Here is a 19,726-nt window from a genome sequence, read left to right as displayed (position 1 = left end):
ATGCGATCTAAACATGCCAGAGTATTCAAGGCAACTGGTTAAGGTTACATGAAAGAAGAATATGGTTGAGTGCTGCTTACAAATGTCCTGAGACGAATTAAGGTACTCCTGCTCTTACTGCAGGACACACAGCTATGTTACATAAGCACGTAAAGAGTTGAGATCCAGGTGCATCTATTGCTAAGGACGGCACCTTAATTCTGAGTTTTAGTCCATTAAATTCTCAGTTACGTGGGGGAAAAATTCATGTGATCTTTCTGAGAGAGGTGAAAGGTATTCCCTGACTCTTTCGCATGGCTAATTGTAGGGGGTGTGGGTTTAATCACTGGAAAGAAATATCTTCTGACCATTATAACTCCATATGATTTTAATCCAGCGAGTCAATCGTATCGTATTTATATTCCAAGATAAGATAAGCGTTTTTGCCTCCTTTCCTCTTCAAGGGGTATAGACGTATTTCTGGGAGGGTTTGTGCGGCCTTCTGTGCAGTAGGCAGTGCGTCAGTCTCATAATCTGAAAGTCCTGAGTTTGATCCTCAGAGAGGGTATTTCTGTGCTCCTTTTGGCAAGACGAACATCTCAGATTTTCTCCAAATCTGTAAACTATTACTCCACTTCGCATCTTGCTCAGTTTTAGGGAGATGGTGGCTTTCTAAATTCCCTCTCGCATATATATAAATATGACCGCTCTCATTGTAGGCAAGTAGTAGCTGGGTCGGCTGACAAAACATCTACTTTGGTACAATGAGACTGGAAGTCTTCCAAGTGCCTTCATATATTTAGTCAAGGCTTTGGAATGAATTCTGATCTGCAGGTCCTTGCTTACTTCTCTTCCCACATCCCTCAGAAATGAGGATGTGGTCAATTTCATTAGAAAACAGAAGACATCTACCCTTCTGTCCCAGCATTTACTTGGAGCTCGGAATTTTTTTTTTTCTTAATCAGAGGGGAACATAATGTCTTAATAACAGAGAAGGCGATGGAAACCTAAAGGGCGAAGTCCTCCGCGGCAGATTTGAACCGGCGAATTAAGGGTTACTGTTTTTGCACTACTCTCGGCCGTTCTATCAACTGAGCTATCGAAGGCGGAGACAGCAAAGCTTTCCGTGATGCATTCATCTGTCTTTCAATAATGGTTGTGGCGCAGTTGGGTGCGGGTGCTGCAGTGGAATGAGAAAACTCATGAATACGACCTAGGGCTAGCTCTCCAAATGGCCACTTCCTAGAATGCTTTCTCAGCTACATCTTTTCAACTTAAAGGGGGATTGCTTACCTACCTTAATGTGCTGGGCTGGCTTGAAGGAAAGAAGGGGACCTAGAAATTGAAATTCTACACAAAAGGAAATGTGATCAAAGGGTATGGGGCAAAGGTAGTCCACAGCCCTTTGGAAGCATTTGTGACCAAAGTATGACAGCATGGAAACGTCAAGGAGAGGCCAGAAAGTTAGGGGAGGCATTACTACATGCATCACTACGCACTGAGCATGAAGAACATGCATGTTTAATGCCTCTGTGAATGGAAAGGGAAAAGCAAAATCGGTAGATTCATGGACCAATCGCAAGTGATTGGGATAAAGAAGACATTCAGTTTTTCTTAAACCTTCTGTAAGGAGTCTCTGGTTTAGAGGAAGAATTCACATCAATGGCCAAGACAGCTGTGACCGTTTTCTATACCGAGATTGCCAAGATGAACCACCACTTTGGTTTCTTGGGGGAGAAATATAAAGACCGAAAATGAGATAGCCCCATTTCACAAGCTTTTCCAAGGCAAGAGCCGGGCAATGTCGGCGGTGGTCTGGCCCCAGCTGCATGTCATCTCACTTCCTGACCCATGGTGACAGCCTAGGGTTCTGCCAAAAGGCAAGATGAGCCTGGCAAAAGGCTGGAGATGCCGGGGATCGAACCCGGGGCCTCATACATGCAAAGCATGCGCTCTACCACTGAGCTACATCCCCCATGTCCTGGGGTGGGGGTGGGGCGGGCTGACCTTGCTTCACCGAAGGAAATCTGGAATTCTATGTACCTCAAATTCACCACATATGGCACTAGAAAATAAGGTGTCAGATGTGGGATTCCCCATGACTTACATCTGGATTGTATAGCACCATTTTATGGAATAAGCCTCACCCTGGAATGAATAAATTCCCCACATACAACAGCTAGATGCGATCTAAACATGCCAGAGTATTCAAGGCAACTGGTTAAGGTTACATGAAAGAAGAATATGGTTGAGTGCTGCTTACAAATGTCCTGAGACGAATTAAGGTACTCCTGCTCTTACTGCAGGACACACAGCTATGTTACATAAGCACGTAAAGAGTTGAGATCCAGGTGCATCTATTGCTAAGGACGGCACCTTAATTCTGAGTTTTAGTCCATTAAATTCTCAGTTACGTGGGGGAAAAATTCATGTGATCTTTCTGAGAGAGGTGAAAGGTATTCCCTGACTCTTTCGCATGGCTAATTGTAGGGGGTGTGGGTTTAATCACTGGAAAGAAATATCTTCTGACCATTATAACTCCATATGATTTTAATCCAGCGAGTCAATCGTATCGTATTTATATTCCAAGATAAGATAAGCGTTTTTGCCTCCTTTCCTCTTCAAGGGGTATAGACGTATTTCTGGGAGGGTTTGTGCGGCCTTCTGTGCAGTAGGCAGTGCGTCAGTCTCATAATCTGAAAGTCCTGAGTTTGATCCTCAGAGAGGGTATTTCTGTGCTCCTTTTGGCAAGACGAACATCTCAGATTTTCTCCAAATCTGTAAACTATTACTCCACTTCGCATCTTGCTCAGTTTTAGGGAGATGGTGGCTTTCTAAATTCCCTCTCGCATATATATAAATATGACCGCTCTCATTGTAGGCAAGTAGTAGCTGGGTCGGCTGACAAAACATCTACTTTGGTACAATGAGACTGGAAGTCTTCCAAGTGCCTTCATATATTTAGTCAAGGCTTTGGAATGAATTCTGATCTGCAGGTCCTTGCTTACTTCTCTTCCCACATCCCTCAGAAATGAGGATGTGGTCAATTTCATTAGAAAACAGAAGACATCTACCCTTCTGTCCCAGCATTTACTTGGAGCTCGGAATTTTTTTTTTTCTTAATCAGAGGGGAACATAATGTCTTAATAACAGAGAAGGCATGGAAACCTAAAGGGCGAAGTCCTCCGCGGCAGATTTGAACCGGCGAATTAAGGGTTACTGTTTTTGCACTACTCTCGGCCGTTCTATCAACTGAGCTATCGAAGGCGGAGACAGCAAAGATTTCCGTGATGCATTCATCTGTCTTTCAATAATGGTTGTGGCGCAGTTGGGTGCGGGTGCTGCAGTGGAATGAGAAAACTCATGAATACGACCTAGGGCTAGCTCTCCAAATGGCCACTTCCTAGAATGCTTTCTCAGCTACATCTTTTCAACTTAAAGGGGGATTGCTTACCTACCTTAATGTGCTGGGCTGGCTTGAAGGAAAGAAGGGGACCTAGAAATTGAAATTCTACACAAAAGGAAATGTGATCAAAGGGTATGGGGCAAAGGTAGTCCACAGCCCTTTGGAAGCATTTGTGACCAAAGTATGACAGCATGGAAACGTCAAGGAGAGGCCAGAAAGTTAGGGGAGGCATTACTACATGCATCACTACGCACTGAGCATGAAGAACATGCATGTTTAATGCCTCTGTGAATGGAAAGGGAAAAGCAAAATCGGTAGATTCATGGACCAATCGCAAGTGATTGGGATAAAGAAGACATTCAGTTTTTCTTAAACCTTCTGTAAGGAGTCTCTGGTTTAGAGGAAGAATTCACATCAATGGCCAAGACAGCTGTGACCGTTTTCTATACCGAGATTGCCAAGATGAACCACCACTTTGGTTTCTTGGGGGAGAAATATAAAGACCGAAAATGAGATAGCCCCATTTCACAAGCTTTTCCAAGGCAAGAGCCGGGCAATGTCGGCGGTGGTCTGGCCCCAGCTGCATGTCATCTCACTTCCTGACCCATGGTGACAGCCTAGGGTTCTGCCAAAAGGCAAGATGAGCCTGGCAAAAGGCTGGAGATGCCGGGGATCGAACCCGGGGCCTCATACATGCAAAGCATGCGCTCTACCACTGAGCTACATCCCCCATGTCCTGGGGTGGGGGTGGGGCGGGCTGACCTTGCTTCACCGAAGGAAATCTGGAATTCTATGTACCTCAAATTCACCACATATGGCACTAGAAAATAAGGTGTCAGATGTGGGATTCCCCATGACTTACATCTGGATTGTATAGCACCATTTTATGGAATAAGCCTCACCCTGGAATGAATAAATTCCCCACATACAACAGCTAGATGCGATCTAAACATGCCAGAGTATTCAAGGCAACTGGTTAAGGTTACATGAAAGAAGAATATGGTTGAGTGCTGCTTACAAATGTCCTGAGACGAATTAAGGTACTCCTGCTCTTACTGCAGGACACACAGCTATGTTACATAAGCACGTAAAGAGTTGAGATCCAGGTGCATCTATTGCTAAGGACGGCACCTTAATTCTGAGTTTTAGTCCATTAAATTCTCAGTTACGTGGGGGAAAAATTCATGTGATCTTTCTGAGAGAGGTGAAAGGTATTCCCTGACTCTTTCGCATGGCTAATTGTAGGGGGTGTGGGTTTAATCACTGGAAAGAAATATCTTCTGACCATTATAACTCCATATGATTTTAATCCAGCGAGTCAATCGTATCGTATTTATATTCCAAGATAAGATAAGCGTTTTTGCCTCCTTTCCTCTTCAAGGGGTATAGACGTATTTCTGGGAGGGTTTGTGCGGCCTTCTGTGCAGTAGGCAGTGCGTCAGTCTCATAATCTGAAAGTCCTGAGTTTGATCCTCAGAGAGGGTATTTCTGTGCTCCTTTTGGCAAGACGAACATCTCAGATTTTCTCCAAATCTGTAAACTATTACTCCACTTCGCATCTTGCTCAGTTTTAGGGAGATGGTGGCTTTCTAAATTCCCTCTCGCATATATATAAATATGACCGCTCTCATTGTAGGCAAGTAGTAGCTGGGTCGGCTGACAAAACATCTACTTTGGTACAATGAGACTGGAAGTCTTCCAAGTGCCTTCATATATTTAGTCAAGGCTTTGGAATGAATTCTGATCTGCAGGTCCTTGCTTACTTCTCTTCCCACATCCCTCAGAAATGAGGATGTGGTCAATTTCATTAGAAAACAGAAGACATCTACCCTTCTGTCCCAGCATTTACTTGGAGCTCGGAATTTTTTTTTTTCTTAATCAGAGGGGAACATAATGTCTTAATAACAGAGAAGGCGATGGAAACCTAAAGGGCGAAGTCCTCCGCGGCAGATTTGAACCGGCGAATTAAGGGTTACTGTTTTTGCACTACTCTCGGCCGCTCTATCAACTGAGCTATCGAAGGCGGAGACAGCAAAGCTTTCCGTGATGCATTCATCTGTCTTTCAATAATGGTTGTGGCGCAGTTGGGTGCGGGTGCTGCAGTGGAATGAGAAAACTCATGAATACGACCTAGGGCTAGCTCTCCAAATGGCCACTTCCTAGAATGCTTTCTCAGCTACATCTTTTCAACTTAAAGGGGGATTGCTTACCTACCTTAATGTGCTGGGCTGGCTTGAAGGAAAGAAGGGGACCTAGAAATTGAAATTCTACACAAAAGGAAATGTGATCAAAGGGTATGGGGCAAAGGTAGTCCACAGCCCTTTGGAAGCATTTGTGACCAAAGTATGACAGCATGGAAACGTCAAGGAGAGGCCAGAAAGTTAGGGGAGGCATTACTACATGCATCACTACGCACTGAGCATGAAGAACATGCATGTTTAATGCCTCTGTGAATGGAAAGGGAAAAGCAAAATCGGTAGATTCATGGACCAATCGCAAGTGATTGGGATAAAGAAGACATTCAGTTTTTCTTAAACCTTCTGTAAGGAGTCTCTGGTTTAGAGGAAGAATTCACATCAATGGCCAAGACAGCTGTGACCGTTTTCTATACCGAGATTGCCAAGATGAACCACCACTTTGGTTTCTTGGGGGAGAAATATAAAGACCGAAAATGAGATAGCCCCATTTCACAAGCTTTTCCAAGGCAAGAGCCGGGCAATGTCGGCGGTGGTCTGGCCCCAGCTGCATGTCATCTCACTTCCTGACCCATGGTGACAGCCTAGGGTTCTGCCAAAAGGCAAGATGAGCCTGGCAAAAGGCTGGAGATGCCGGGGATCGAACCCGGGGCCTCATACATGCAAAGCATGCGCTCTACCACTGAGCTACATCCCCCATGTCCTGGGGTGGGGGTGGGGCGGGCTGACCTTGCTTCACCGAAGGAAATCTGGAATTCTATGTACCTCAAATTCACCACATATGGCACTAGAAAATAAGGTGTCAGATGTGGGATTCCCCATGACTTACATCTGGATTGTATAGCACCATTTTATGGAATAAGCCTCACCCTGGAATGAATAAATTCCCCACATACAACAGCTAGATGCGATCTAAACATGCCAGAGTATTCAAGGCAACTGGTTAAGGTTACATGAAAGAAGAATATGGTTGAGTGCTGCTTACAAATGTCCTGAGACGAATTAAGGTACTCCTGCTCTTACTGCAGGACACACAGCTATGTTACATAAGCACGTAAAGAGTTGAGATCCAGGTGCATCTATTGCTAAGGACGGCACCTTAATTCTGAGTTTTAGTCCATTAAATTCTCAGTTACGTGGGGGAAAAATTCATGTGATCTTTCTGAGAGAGGTGAAAGGTATTCCCTGACTCTTTCGCATGGCTAATTGTAGGGGGTGTGGGTTTAATCACTGGAAAGAAATATCTTCTGACCATTATAACTCCATATGATTTTAATCCAGCGAGTCAATCGTATCGTATTTATATTCCAAGATAAGATAAGCGTTTTTGCCTCCTTTCCTCTTCAAGGGGTATAGACGTATTTCTGGGAGGGTTTGTGCGGCCTTCTGTGCAGTAGGCAGTGCGTCAGTCTCATAATCTGAAAGTCCTGAGTTTGATCCTCAGAGAGGGTATTTCTGTGCTCCTTTTGGCAAGACGAACATCTCAGATTTTCTCCAAATCTGTAAACTATTACTCCACTTCGCATCTTGCTCAGTTTTAGGGAGATGGTGGCTTTCTAAATTCCCTCTCGCATATATATAAATATGACCGCTCTCATTGTAGGCAAGTAGTAGCTGGGTCGGCTGACAAAACATCTACTTTGGTACAATGAGACTGGAAGTCTTCCAAGTGCCTTCATATATTTAGTCAAGGCTTTGGAATGAATTCTGATCTGCAGGTCCTTGCTTACTTCTCTTCCCACATCCCTCAGAAATGAGGATGTGGTCAATTTCATTAGAAAACAGAAGACATCTACCCTTCTGTCCCAGCATTTACTTGGAGCTCGGAATTTTTTTTTTCTTAATCAGAGGGGAACATAATGTCTTAATAACAGAGAAGGCGATGGAAACCTAAAGGGCGAAGTCCTCCGCGGCAGATTTGAACCGGCGAATTAAGGGTTACTGTTTTTGCACTACTCTCGGCCGCTCTATCAACTGAGCTATCGAAGGCGGAGACAGCAAAGCTTTCCGTGATGCATTCATCTGTCTTTCAATAATGGTTGTGGCGCAGTTGGGTGCGGGTGCTGCAGTGGAATGAGAAAACTCATGAATACGACCTAGGGCTAGCTCTCCAAATGGCCACTTCCTAGAATGCTTTCTCAGCTACATCTTTTCAACTTAAAGGGGGATTGCTTACCTACCTTAATGTGCTGGGCTGGCTTGAAGGAAAGAAGGGGACCTAGAAATTGAAATTCTACACAAAAGGAAATGTGATCAAAGGGTATGGGGCAAAGGTAGTCCACAGCCCTTTGGAAGCATTTGTGACCAAAGTATGACAGCATGGAAACGTCAAGGAGAGGCCAGAAAGTTAGGGGAGGCATTACTACATGCATCACTACGCACTGAGCATGAAGAACATGCATGTTTAATGCCTCTGTGAATGGAAAGGGAAAAGCAAAATCGGTAGATTCATGGACCAATCGCAAGTGATTGGGATAAAGAAGACATTCAGTTTTTCTTAAACCTTCTGTAAGGAGTCTCTGGTTTAGAGGAAGAATTCACATCAATGGCCAAGACAGCTGTGACCGTTTTCTATACCGAGATTGCCAAGATGAACCACCACTTTGGTTTCTTGGGGGAGAAATATAAAGACCGAAAATGAGATAGCCCCATTTCACAAGCTTTTCCAAGGCAAGAGCCGGGCAATGTCGGCGGTGGTCTGGCCCCAGCTGCATGTCATCTCACTTCCTGACCCATGGTGACAGCCTAGGGTTCTGCCAAAAGGCAAGATGAGCCTGGCAAAAGGCTGGAGATGCCGGGGATCGAACCCGGGGCCTCATACATGCAAAGCATGCGCTCTACCACTGAGCTACATCCCCCATGTCCTGGGGTGGGGGTGGGGCGGGCTGACCTTGCTTCACCGAAGGAAATCTGGAATTCTATGTACCTCAAATTCACCACATATGGCACTAGAAAATAAGGTGTCAGATGTGGGATTCCCCATGACTTACATCTGGATTGTATAGCACCATTTTATGGAATAAGCCTCACCCTGGAATGAATAAATTCCCCACATACAACAGCTAGATGCGATCTAAACATGCCAGAGTATTCAAGGCAACTGGTTAAGGTTACATGAAAGAAGAATATGGTTGAGTGCTGCTTACAAATGTCCTGAGACGAATTAAGGTACTCCTGCTCTTACTGCAGGACACACAGCTATGTTACATAAGCACGTAAAGAGTTGAGATCCAGGTGCATCTATTGCTAAGGACGGCACCTTAATTCTGAGTTTTAGTCCATTAAATTCTCAGTTACGTGGGGGAAAAATTCATGTGATCTTTCTGAGAGAGGTGAAAGGTATTCCCTGACTCTTTCGCATGGCTAATTGTAGGGGGTGTGGGTTTAATCACTGGAAAGAAATATCTTCTGACCATTATAACTCCATATGATTTTAATCCAGCGAGTCAATCGTATCGTATTTATATTCCAAGATAAGATAAGCGTTTTTGCCTCCTTTCCTCTTCAAGGGGTATAGACGTATTTCTGGGAGGGTTTGTGCGGCCTTCTGTGCAGTAGGCAGTGCGTCAGTCTCATAATCTGAAAGTCCTGAGTTTGATCCTCAGAGAGGGTATTTCTGTGCTCCTTTTGGCAAGACGAACATCTCAGATTTTCTCCAAATCTGTAAACTATTACTCCACTTCGCATCTTGCTCAGTTTTAGGGAGATGGTGGCTTTCTAAATTCCCTCTCGCATATATATAAATATGACCGCTCTCATTGTAGGCAAGTAGTAGCTGGGTCGGCTGACAAAACATCTACTTTGGTACAATGAGACTGGAAGTCTTCCAAGTGCCTTCATATATTTAGTCAAGGCTTTGGAATGAATTCTGATCTGCAGGTCCTTGCTTACTTCTCTTCCCACATCCCTCAGAAATGAGGATGTGGTCAATTTCATTAGAAAACAGAAGACATCTACCCTTCTGTCCCAGCATTTACTTGGAGCTCGGAATTTTTTTTTTTCTTAATCAGAGGGGAACATAATGTCTTAATAACAGAGAAGGCGATGGAAACCTAAAGGGCGAAGTCCTCCGCGGCAGATTTGAACCGGCGAATTAAGGGTTACTGTTTTTGCACTACTCTCGGCCGTTCTATCAACTGAGCTATCGAAGGCGGAGACAGCAAAGCTTTCCGTGATGCATTCATCTGTCTTTCAATAATGGTTGTGGCGCAGTTGGGTGCGGGTGCTGCAGTGGAATGAGAAAACTCATGAATACGACCTAGGGCTAGCTCTCCAAATGGCCACTTCCTAGAATGCTTTCTCAGCTACATCTTTTCAACTTAAAGGGGGATTGCTTACCTACCTTAATGTGCTGGGCTGGCTTGAAGGAAAGAAGGGGACCTAGAAATTGAAATTCTACACAAAAGGAAATGTGATCAAAGGGTATGGGGCAAAGGTAGTCCACAGCCCTTTGGAAGCATTTGTGACCAAAGTATGACAGCATGGAAACGTCAAGGAGAGGCCAGAAAGTTAGGGGAGGCATTACTACATGCATCACTACGCACTGAGCATGAAGAACATGCATGTTTAATGCCTCTGTGAATGGAAAGGGAAAAGCAAAATCGGTAGATTCATGGACCAATCGCAAGTGATTGGGATAAAGAAGACATTCAGTTTTTCTTAAACCTTCTGTAAGGAGTCTCTGGTTTAGAGGAAGAATTCACATCAATGGCCAAGACAGCTGTGACCGTTTTCTATACCGAGATTGCCAAGATGAACCACCACTTTGGTTTCTTGGGGGAGAAATATAAAGACCGAAAATGAGATAGCCCCATTTCACAAGCTTTTCCAAGGCAAGAGCCGGGCAATGTCGGCGGTGGTCTGGCCCCAGCTGCATGTCATCTCACTTCCTGACCCATGGTGACAGCCTAGGGTTCTGCCAAAAGGCAAGATGAGCCTGGCAAAAGGCTGGAGATGCCGGGGATCGAACCCGGGCCCTCATACATGCAAAGCATGCGCTCTACCACTGAGCTACATCCCCCATGTCCTGGGGTGGGGGTGGGGCGGGCTGACCTTGCTTCACCGAAGGAAATCTGGAATTCTATGTACCTCAAATTCACCACATATGGCACTAGAAAATAAGGTGTCAGATGTGGGATTCCCCATGACTTACATCTGGATTGTATAGCACCATTTTATGGAATAAGCCTCACCCTGGAATGAATAAATTCCCCACATACAACAGCTAGATGCGATCTAAACATGCCAGAGTATTCAAGGCAACTGGTTAAGGTTACATGAAAGAAGAATATGGTTGAGTGCTGCTTACAAATGTCCTGAGACGAATTAAGGTACTCCTGCTCTTACTGCAGGACACACAGCTATGTTACATAAGCACGTAAAGAGTTGAGATCCAGGTGCATCTATTGCTAAGGACGGCACCTTAATTCTGAGTTTTAGTCCATTAAATTCTCAGTTACGTGGGGGAAAAATTCATGTGATCTTTCTGAGAGAGGTGAAAGGTATTCCCTGACTCTTTCGCATGGCTAATTGTAGGGGGTGTGGGTTTAATCACTGGAAAGAAATATCTTCTGACCATTATAACTCCATATGATTTTAATCCAGCGAGTCAATCGTATCGTATTTATATTCCAAGATAAGATAAGCGTTTTTGCCTCCTTTCCTCTTCAAGGGGTATAGACGTATTTCTGGGAGGGTTTGTGCGGCCTTCTGTGCAGTAGGCAGTGCGTCAGTCTCATAATCTGAAAGTCCTGAGTTTGATCCTCAGAGAGGGTATTTCTGTGCTCCTTTTGGCAAGACGAACATCTCAGATTTTCTCCAAATCTGTAAACTATTACTCCACTTCGCATCTTGCTCAGTTTTAGGGAGATGGTGGCTTTCTAAATTCCCTCTCGCATATATATAAATATGACCGCTCTCATTGTAGGCAAGTAGTAGCTGGGTCGGCTGACAAAACATCTACTTTGGTACAATGAGACTGGAAGTCTTCCAAGTGCCTTCATATATTTAGTCAAGGCTTTGGAATGAATTCTGATCTGCAGGTCCTTGCTTACTTCTCTTCCCACATCCCTCAGAAATGAGGATGTGGTCAATTTCATTAGAAAACAGAAGACATCTACCCTTCTGTCCCAGCATTTACTTGGAGCTCGGAATTTTTTTTTTTCTTAATCAGAGGGGAACATAATGTCTTAATAACAGAGAAGGCGATGGAAACCTAAAGGGCGAAGTCCTCCGCGGCAGATTTGAACCGGCGAATTAAGGGTTACTGTTTTTGCACTACTCTCGGCCGCTCTATCAACTGAGCTATCGAAGGCGGAGACAGCAAAGCTTTCCGTGATGCATTCATCTGTCTTTCAATAATGGTTGTGGCGCAGTTGGGTGCGGGTGCTGCAGTGGAATGAGAAAACTCATGAATACGACCTAGGGCTAGCTCTCCAAATGGCCACTTCCTAGAATGCTTTCTCAGCTACATCTTTTCAACTTAAAGGGGGATTGCTTACCTACCTTAATGTGCTGGGCTGGCTTGAAGGAAAGAAGGGGACCTAGAAATTGAAATTCTACACAAAAGGAAATGTGATCAAAGGGTATGGGGCAAAGGTAGTCCACAGCCCTTTGGAAGCATTTGTGACCAAAGTATGACAGCATGGAAACGTCAAGGAGAGGCCAGAAAGTTAGGGGAGGCATTACTACATGCATCACTACGCACTGAGCATGAAGAACATGCATGTTTAATGCCTCTGTGAATGGAAAGGGAAAAGCAAAATCGGTAGATTCATGGACCAATCGCAAGTGATTGGGATAAAGAAGACATTCAGTTTTTCTTAAACCTTCTGTAAGGAGTCTCTGGTTTAGAGGAAGAATTCACATCAATGGCCAAGACAGCTGTGACCGTTTTCTATACCGAGATTGCCAAGATGAACCACCACTTTGGTTTCTTGGGGGAGAAATATAAAGACCGAAAATGAGATAGCCCCATTTCACAAGCTTTTCCAAGGCAAGAGCCGGGCAATGTCGGCGGTGGTCTGGCCCCAGCTGCATGTCATCTCACTTCCTGACCCATGGTGACAGCCTAGGGTTCTGCCAAAAGGCAAGATGAGCCTGGCAAAAGGCTGGAGATGCCGGGGATCGAACCCGGGGCCTCATACATGCAAAGCATGCGCTCTACCACTGAGCTACATCCCCCATGTCCTGGGGTGGGGGTGGGGCGGGCTGACCTTGCTTCACCGAAGGAAATCTGGAATTCTATGTACCTCAAATTCACCACATATGGCACTAGAAAATAAGGTGTCAGATGTGGGATTCCCCATGACTTACATCTGGATTGTATAGCACCATTTTATGGAATAAGCCTCACCCTGGAATGAATAAATTCCCCACATACAACAGCTAGATGCGATCTAAACATGCCAGAGTATTCAAGGCAACTGGTTAAGGTTACATGAAAGAAGAATATGGTTGAGTGCTGCTTACAAATGTCCTGAGACGAATTAAGGTACTCCTGCTCTTACTGCAGGACACACAGCTATGTTACATAAGCACGTAAAGAGTTGAGATCCAGGTGCATCTATTGCTAAGGACGGCACCTTAATTCTGAGTTTTAGTCCATTAAATTCTCAGTTACGTGGGGGAAAAATTCATGTGATCTTTCTGAGAGAGGTGAAAGGTATTCCCTGACTCTTTCGCATGGCTAATTGTAGGGGGTGTGGGTTTAATCACTGGAAAGAAATATCTTCTGACCATTATAACTCCATATGATTTTAATCCAGCGAGTCAATCGTATCGTATTTATATTCCAAGATAAGATAAGCGTTTTTGCCTCCTTTCCTCTTCAAGGGGTATAGACGTATTTCTGGGAGGGTTTGTGCGGCCTTCTGTGCAGTAGGCAGTGCGTCAGTCTCATAATCTGAAAGTCCTGAGTTTGATCCTCAGAGAGGGTATTTCTGTGCTCCTTTTGGCAAGACGAACATCTCAGATTTTCTCCAAATCTGTAAACTATTACTCCACTTCGCATCTTGCTCAGTTTTAGGGAGATGGTGGCTTTCTAAATTCCCTCTCGCATATATATAAATATGACCGCTCTCATTGTAGGCAAGTAGTAGCTGGGTCGGCTGACAAAACATCTACTTTGGTACAATGAGACTGGAAGTCTTCCAAGTGCCTTCATATATTTAGTCAAGGCTTTGGAATGAATTCTGATCTGCAGGTCCTTGCTTACTTCTCTTCCCACATCCCTCAGAAATGAGGATGTGGTCAATTTCATTAGAAAACAGAAGACATCTACCCTTCTGTCCCAGCATTTACTTGGAGCTCGGAATTTTTTTTTTTCTTAATCAGAGGGGAACATAATGTCTTAATAACAGAGAAGGCGATGGAAACCTAAAGGGCGAAGTCCTCCGCGGCAGATTTGAACCGGCGAATTAAGGGTTACTGTTTTTGCACTACTCTCGGCCGCTCTATCAACTGAGCTATCGAAGGCGGAGACAGCAAAGCTTTCCGTGATGCATTCATCTGTCTTTCAATAATGGTTGTGGCGCAGTTGGGTGCGGGTGCTGCAGTGGAATGAGAAAACTCATGAATACGACCTAGGGCTAGCTCTCCAAATGGCCACTTCCTAGAATGCTTTCTCAGCTACATCTTTTCAACTTAAAGGGGGATTGCTTACCTACCTTAATGTGCTGGGCTGGCTTGAAGGAAAGAAGGGGACCTAGAAATTGAAATTCTACACAAAAGGAAATGTGATCAAAGGGTATGGGGCAAAGGTAGTCCACAGCCCTTTGGAAGCATTTGTGACCAAAGTATGACAGCATGGAAACGTCAAGGAGAGGCCAGAAAGTTAGGGGAGGCATTACTACATGCATCACTACGCACTGAGCATGAAGAACATGCATGTTTAATGCCTCTGTGAATGGAAAGGGAAAAGCAAAATCGGTAGATTCATGGACCAATCGCAAGTGATTGGGATAAAGAAGACATTCAGTTTTTCTTAAACCTTCTGTAAGGAGTCTCTGGTTTAGAGGAAGAATTCACATCAATGGCCAAGACAGCTGTGACCGTTTTCTATACCGAGATTGCCAAGATGAACCACCACTTTGGTTTCTTGGGGGAGAAATATAAAGACCGAAAATGAGATAGCCCCATTTCACAAGCTTTTCCAAGGCAAGAGCCGGGCAATGTCGGCGGTGGTCTGGCCCCAGCTGCATGTCATCTCACTTCCTGACCCATGGTGACAGCCTAGGGTTCTGCCAAAAGGCAAGATGAGCCTGGCAAAAGGCTGGAGATGCCGGGGATCGAACCCGGGGCCTCATACATGCAAAGCATGCGCTCTACCACTGAGCTACATCCCCCATGTCCTGGGGTGGGGGTGGGGCGGGCTGACCTTGCTTCACCGAAGGAAATCTGGAATTCTATGTACCTCAAATTCACCACATATGGCACTAGAAAATAAGGTGTCAGATGTGGGATTCCCCATGACTTACATCTGGATTGTATAGCACCATTTTATGGAATAAGCCTCACCCTGGAATGAATAAATTCCCCACATACAACAGCTAGATGCGATCTAAACATGCCAGAGTATTCAAGGCAACTGGTTAAGGTTACATGAAAGAAGAATATGGTTGAGTGCTGCTTACAAATGTCCTGAGACGAATTAAGGTACTCCTGCTCTTACTGCAGGACACACAGCTATGTTACATAAGCACGTAAAGAGTTGAGATCCAGGTGCATCTATTGCTAAGGACGGCACCTTAATTCTGAGTTTTAGTCCATTAAATTCTCAGTTACGTGGGGGAAAAATTCATGTGATCTTTCTGAGAGAGGTGAAAGGTATTCCCTGACTCTTTCGCATGGCTAATTGTAGGGGGTGTGGGTTTAATCACTGGAAAGAAATATCTTCTGACCATTATAACTCCATATGATTTTAATCCAGCGAGTCAATCGTATCGTATTTATATTCCAAGATAAGATAAGCGTTTTTGCCTCCTTTCCTCTTCAAGGGGTATAGACGTATTTCTGGGAGGGTTTGTGCGGCCTTCTGTGCAGTAGGCAGTGCGTCAGTCTCATAATCTGAAAGTCCTGAGTTTGATCCTCAGAGAGGGTATTTCTGTGCTCCTTTTGGCAAGACGAACATCTCAGATTTTCTCCAAATCTGTAAACTATTACTCCACTTCGCATCTTGCTCAGTTTTAGGGAGATGGTGGCTTTCTAAATTCCCTCTCGCATATATATAAATATGACCGCTCTCATTGTAGGCAAGTAGTAGCTGGGTCGGCTGACAAAACATCTACTTTGGTACAATGAGACTGGAAGTCTTCCAAGTGCCTTCATATATTTAGTCAAGGCTTTGGAATGAATTCTGATCTGCAGGTCCTTGCTTACTTCTCTTCCCACATCCCTCAGAAATGAGGATGTGGTCAATTTCATTAGAAAACAGAAGACATCTACCCTTCTGTCCCAGCATTTACTTGGAGCTCGGAATTTTTTTTTTCTTAATCAGAGGGGAACATAATGTCTTAATAACAGAGAAGGCGATGGAAACCTAAAGGGCGAAGTCCTCCGCGGCAGATTTGAACCGGCGAATTAAGGGTTACTGTTTTTGCACTACTCTCGGCCGCTCTATCAACTGAGCTATCGAAGGCGGAGACAGCAAAGCTTTCCGTGATGCATTCATCTGTCTTTCAATAATGGTTGTGGCGCAGTTGGGTGCGGGTGCTGCAGTGGAATGAGAAAACTCATGAATACGACCTAGGGCTAGCTCTCCAAATGGCCACTTCCTAGAATGCTTTCTCAGCTACATCTTTTCAACTTAAAGGGGGATTGCTTACCTACCTTAATGTGCTGGGCTGGCTTGAAGGAAAGAAGGGGACCTAGAAATTGAAATTCTACACAAAAGGAAATGTGATCAAAGGGTATGGGGCAAAGGTAGTCCACAGCCCTTTGGAAGCATTTGTGACCAAAGTATGACAGCATGGAAACGTCAAGGAGAGGCCAGAAAGTTAGGGGAGGCATTACTACATGCATCACTACGCACTGAGCATGAAGAACATGCATGTTTAATGCCTCTGTGAATGGAAAGGGAAAAGCAAAATCGGTAGATTCATGGACCAATCGCAAGTGATTGGGATAAAGAAGACATTCAGTTTTTCTTAAACCTTCTGTAAGGAGTCTCTGGTTTAGAGGAAGAATTCACATCAATGGCCAAGACAGCTGTGACCGTTTTCTATACCGAGATTGCCAAGATGAACCACCACTTTGGTTTCTTGGGGGAGAAATATAAAGACCGAAAATGAGATAGCCCCATTTCACAAGCTTTTCCAAGGCAAGAGCCGGGCAATGTCGGCGGTGGTCTGGCCCCAGCTGCATGTCATCTCACTTCCTGACCCATGGTGACAGCCTAGGGTTCTGCCAAAAGGCAAGATGAGCCTGGCAAAAGGCTGGAGATGCCGGGGATCGAACCCGGGGCCTCATACATGCAAAGCATGCGCTCTACCACTGAGCTACATCCCCCATGTCCTGGGGTGGGGGTGGGGCGGGCTGACCTTGCTTCACCGAAGGAAATCTGGAATTCTATGTACCTCAAATTCACCACATATGGCACTAGAAAATAAGGTGTCAGATGTGGGATTCCCCATGACTTACATCTGGATTGTATAGCACCATTTTATGGAATAAGCCTCACCCTGGAATGAATAAATTCCCCACATACAACAGCTAGATGCGATCTAAACATGCCAGAGTATTCAAGGCAACTGGTTAAGGTTACATGAAAGAAGAATATGGTTGAGTGCTGCTTACAAATGTCCTGAGACGAATTAAGGTACTCCTGCTCTTACTGCAGGACACACAGCTATGTTACATAAGCACGTAAAGAGTTGAGATCCAGGTGCATCTATTGCTAAGGACGGCACCTTAATTCTGAGTTTTAGTCCATTAAATTCTCAGTTACGTGGGGGAAAAATTCATGTGATCTTTCTGAGAGAGGTGAAAGGTATTCCCTGACTCTTTCGCATGGCTAATTGTAGGGGGTGTGGGTTTAATCACTGGAAAGAAATATCTTCTGACCATTATAACTCCATATGATTTTAATCCAGCGAGTCAATCGTATCGTATTTATATTCCAAGATAAGATAAGCGTTTTTGCCTCCTTTCCTCTTCAAGGGGTATAGACGTATTTCTGGGAGGGTTTGTGCGGCCTTCTGTGCAGTAGGCAGTGCGTCAGTCTCATAATCTGAAAGTCCTGAGTTTGATCCTCAGAGAGGGTATTTCTGTGCTCCTTTTGGCAAGACGAACATCTCAGATTTTCTCCAAATCTGTAAACTATTACTCCACTTCGCATCTTGCTCAGTTTTAGGGAGATGGTGGCTTTCTAAATTCCCTCTCGCATATATATAAATATGACCGCTCTCATTGTAGGCAAGTAGTAGCTGGGTCGGCTGACAAAACATCTACTTTGGTACAATGAGACTGGAAGTCTTCCAAGTGCCTTCATATATTTAGTCAAGGCTTTGGAATGAATTCTGATCTGCAGGTCCTTGCTTACTTCTCTTCCCACATCCCTCAGAAATGAGGATGTGGTCAATTTCATTAGAAAACAGAAGACATCTACCCTTCTGTCCCAGCATTTACTTGGAGCTCGGAATTTTTTTTTTTCTTAATCAGAGGGGAACATAATGTCTTAATAACAGAGAAGGCATGGAAACCTAAAGGGCGAAGTCCTCCGCGGCAGATTTGAACCGGCGAATTAAGGGTTACTGTTTTTGCACTACTCTCGGCCGTTCTATCAACTGAGCTATCGAAGGCGGAGACAGCAAAGCTTTCCGTGATGCATTCATCTGTCTTTCAATAATGGTTGTGGCGCAGTTGGGTGCGGGTGCTGCAGTGGAATGAGAAAACTCATGAATACGACCTAGGGCTAGCTCTCCAAATGGCCACTTCCTAGAATGCTTTCTCAGCTACATCTTTTCAACTTAAAGGGGGATTGCTTACCTACCTTAATGTGCTGGGCTGGCTTGAAGGAAAGAAGGGGACCTAGAAATTGAAATTCTACACAAAAGGAAATGTGATCAAAGGGTATGGGGCAAAGGTAGTCCACAGCCCTTTGGAAGCATTTGTGACCAAAGTATGACAGCATGGAAACGTCAAGGAGAGGCCAGAAAGTTAGGGGAGGCATTACTACATGCATCACTACGCACTGAGCATGAAGAACATGCATGTTTAATGCCTCTGTGAATGGAAAGGGAAAAGCAAAATCGGTAGATTCATGGACCAATCGCAAGTGATTGGGATAAAGAAGACATTCAGTTTTTCTTAAACCTTCTGTAAGGAGTCTCTGGTTTAGAGGAAGAATTCACATCAATGGCCAAGACAGCTGTGACCGTTTTCTATACCGAGATTGCCAAGATGAACCACCACTTTGGTTTCTTGGGGGAGAAATATAAAGACCGAAAATGAGATAGCCCCATTTCACAAGCTTTTCCAAGGCAAGAGCCGGGCAATGTCGGCGGTGGTCTGGCCCCAGCTGCATGTCATCTCACTTCCTGACCCATGGTGACAGCCTAGGGTTCTGCCAAAAGGCAAGATGAGCCTGGCAAAAGGCTGGAGATGCCGGGGATCGAACCCGGGGCCTCATACATGCAAAGCATGCGCTCTACCACTGAGCTACATCCCCCATGTCCTGGGGTGGGGGTGGGGCGGGCTGACCTTGCTTCACCGAAGGAAATCTGGAATTCTATGTACCTCAAATTCACCACATATGGCACTAGAAAATAAGGTGTCAGATGTGGGATTCCCCATGACTTACATCTGGATTGTATAGCACCATTTTATGGAATAAGCCTCACCCTGGAATGAATAAATTCCCCACATACAACAGCTAGATGCGATCTAAACATGCCAGAGTATTCAAGGCAACTGGTTAAGGTTACATGAAAGAAGAATATGGTTGAGTGCTGCTTACAAATGTCCTGAGACGAATTAAGGTACTCCTGCTCTTACTGCAGGACACACAGCTATGTTACATAAGCACGTAAAGAGTTGAGATCCAGGTGCATCTATTGCTAAGGACGGCACCTTAATTCTGAGTTTTAGTCCATTAAATTCTCAGTTACGTGGGGGAAAAATTCATGTGATCTTTCTGAGAGAGGTGAAA

General features: G+C 44.6%; 9 non-coding genes across 9 annotated transcripts; all 9 read right to left on the bottom strand.

Moving 5' to 3' along the window:
* Positions 1-1,882: 1,882 nt before the first annotated feature.
* Positions 1,883-1,954, bottom strand: TRNAA-UGC (transfer RNA alanine (anticodon UGC)). The gene has a single exon. It is a non-coding gene; the product is annotated as a tRNA-Ala (tRNA).
* A 2,089-nt stretch (positions 1,955-4,043) lies between these two features.
* On the bottom strand, positions 4,044-4,115 carry TRNAA-UGC (transfer RNA alanine (anticodon UGC)). Its single transcript has one exon. It is a non-coding gene; the product is annotated as a tRNA-Ala (tRNA).
* A 2,090-nt stretch (positions 4,116-6,205) lies between these two features.
* TRNAA-UGC (transfer RNA alanine (anticodon UGC)) lies at positions 6,206-6,277 on the bottom strand. The gene has a single exon. It is a non-coding gene; the product is annotated as a tRNA-Ala (tRNA).
* A 2,089-nt stretch (positions 6,278-8,366) lies between these two features.
* TRNAA-UGC (transfer RNA alanine (anticodon UGC)) lies at positions 8,367-8,438 on the bottom strand. The gene has a single exon. It is a non-coding gene; the product is annotated as a tRNA-Ala (tRNA).
* Positions 8,439-10,528: 2,090 nt separating this feature from the next.
* TRNAA-UGC (transfer RNA alanine (anticodon UGC)) lies at positions 10,529-10,600 on the bottom strand. Its single transcript has one exon. It is a non-coding gene; the product is annotated as a tRNA-Ala (tRNA).
* Positions 10,601-12,690: 2,090 nt separating this feature from the next.
* TRNAA-UGC (transfer RNA alanine (anticodon UGC)) lies at positions 12,691-12,762 on the bottom strand. Its single transcript has one exon. It is a non-coding gene; the product is annotated as a tRNA-Ala (tRNA).
* A 2,090-nt stretch (positions 12,763-14,852) lies between these two features.
* TRNAA-UGC (transfer RNA alanine (anticodon UGC)) lies at positions 14,853-14,924 on the bottom strand. Its single transcript has one exon. It is a non-coding gene; the product is annotated as a tRNA-Ala (tRNA).
* Positions 14,925-17,013: 2,089 nt separating this feature from the next.
* On the bottom strand, positions 17,014-17,085 carry TRNAA-UGC (transfer RNA alanine (anticodon UGC)). The gene has a single exon. It is a non-coding gene; the product is annotated as a tRNA-Ala (tRNA).
* A 2,089-nt stretch (positions 17,086-19,174) lies between these two features.
* TRNAA-UGC (transfer RNA alanine (anticodon UGC)) lies at positions 19,175-19,246 on the bottom strand. Its single transcript has one exon. It is a non-coding gene; the product is annotated as a tRNA-Ala (tRNA).
* Between the last annotated feature and the right edge of the window lie 480 nt (positions 19,247-19,726).

The sequence above is a fragment of the Pleurodeles waltl genome, chromosome 4_2, assembly GCF_031143425.1.
Source record: "Pleurodeles waltl isolate 20211129_DDA chromosome 4_2, aPleWal1.hap1.20221129, whole genome shotgun sequence".
NCBI lineage: Eukaryota > Metazoa > Chordata > Amphibia > Caudata > Salamandridae > Pleurodeles > Pleurodeles waltl.
This window is presented reverse-complemented; position numbering and strand designations above follow the sequence as displayed.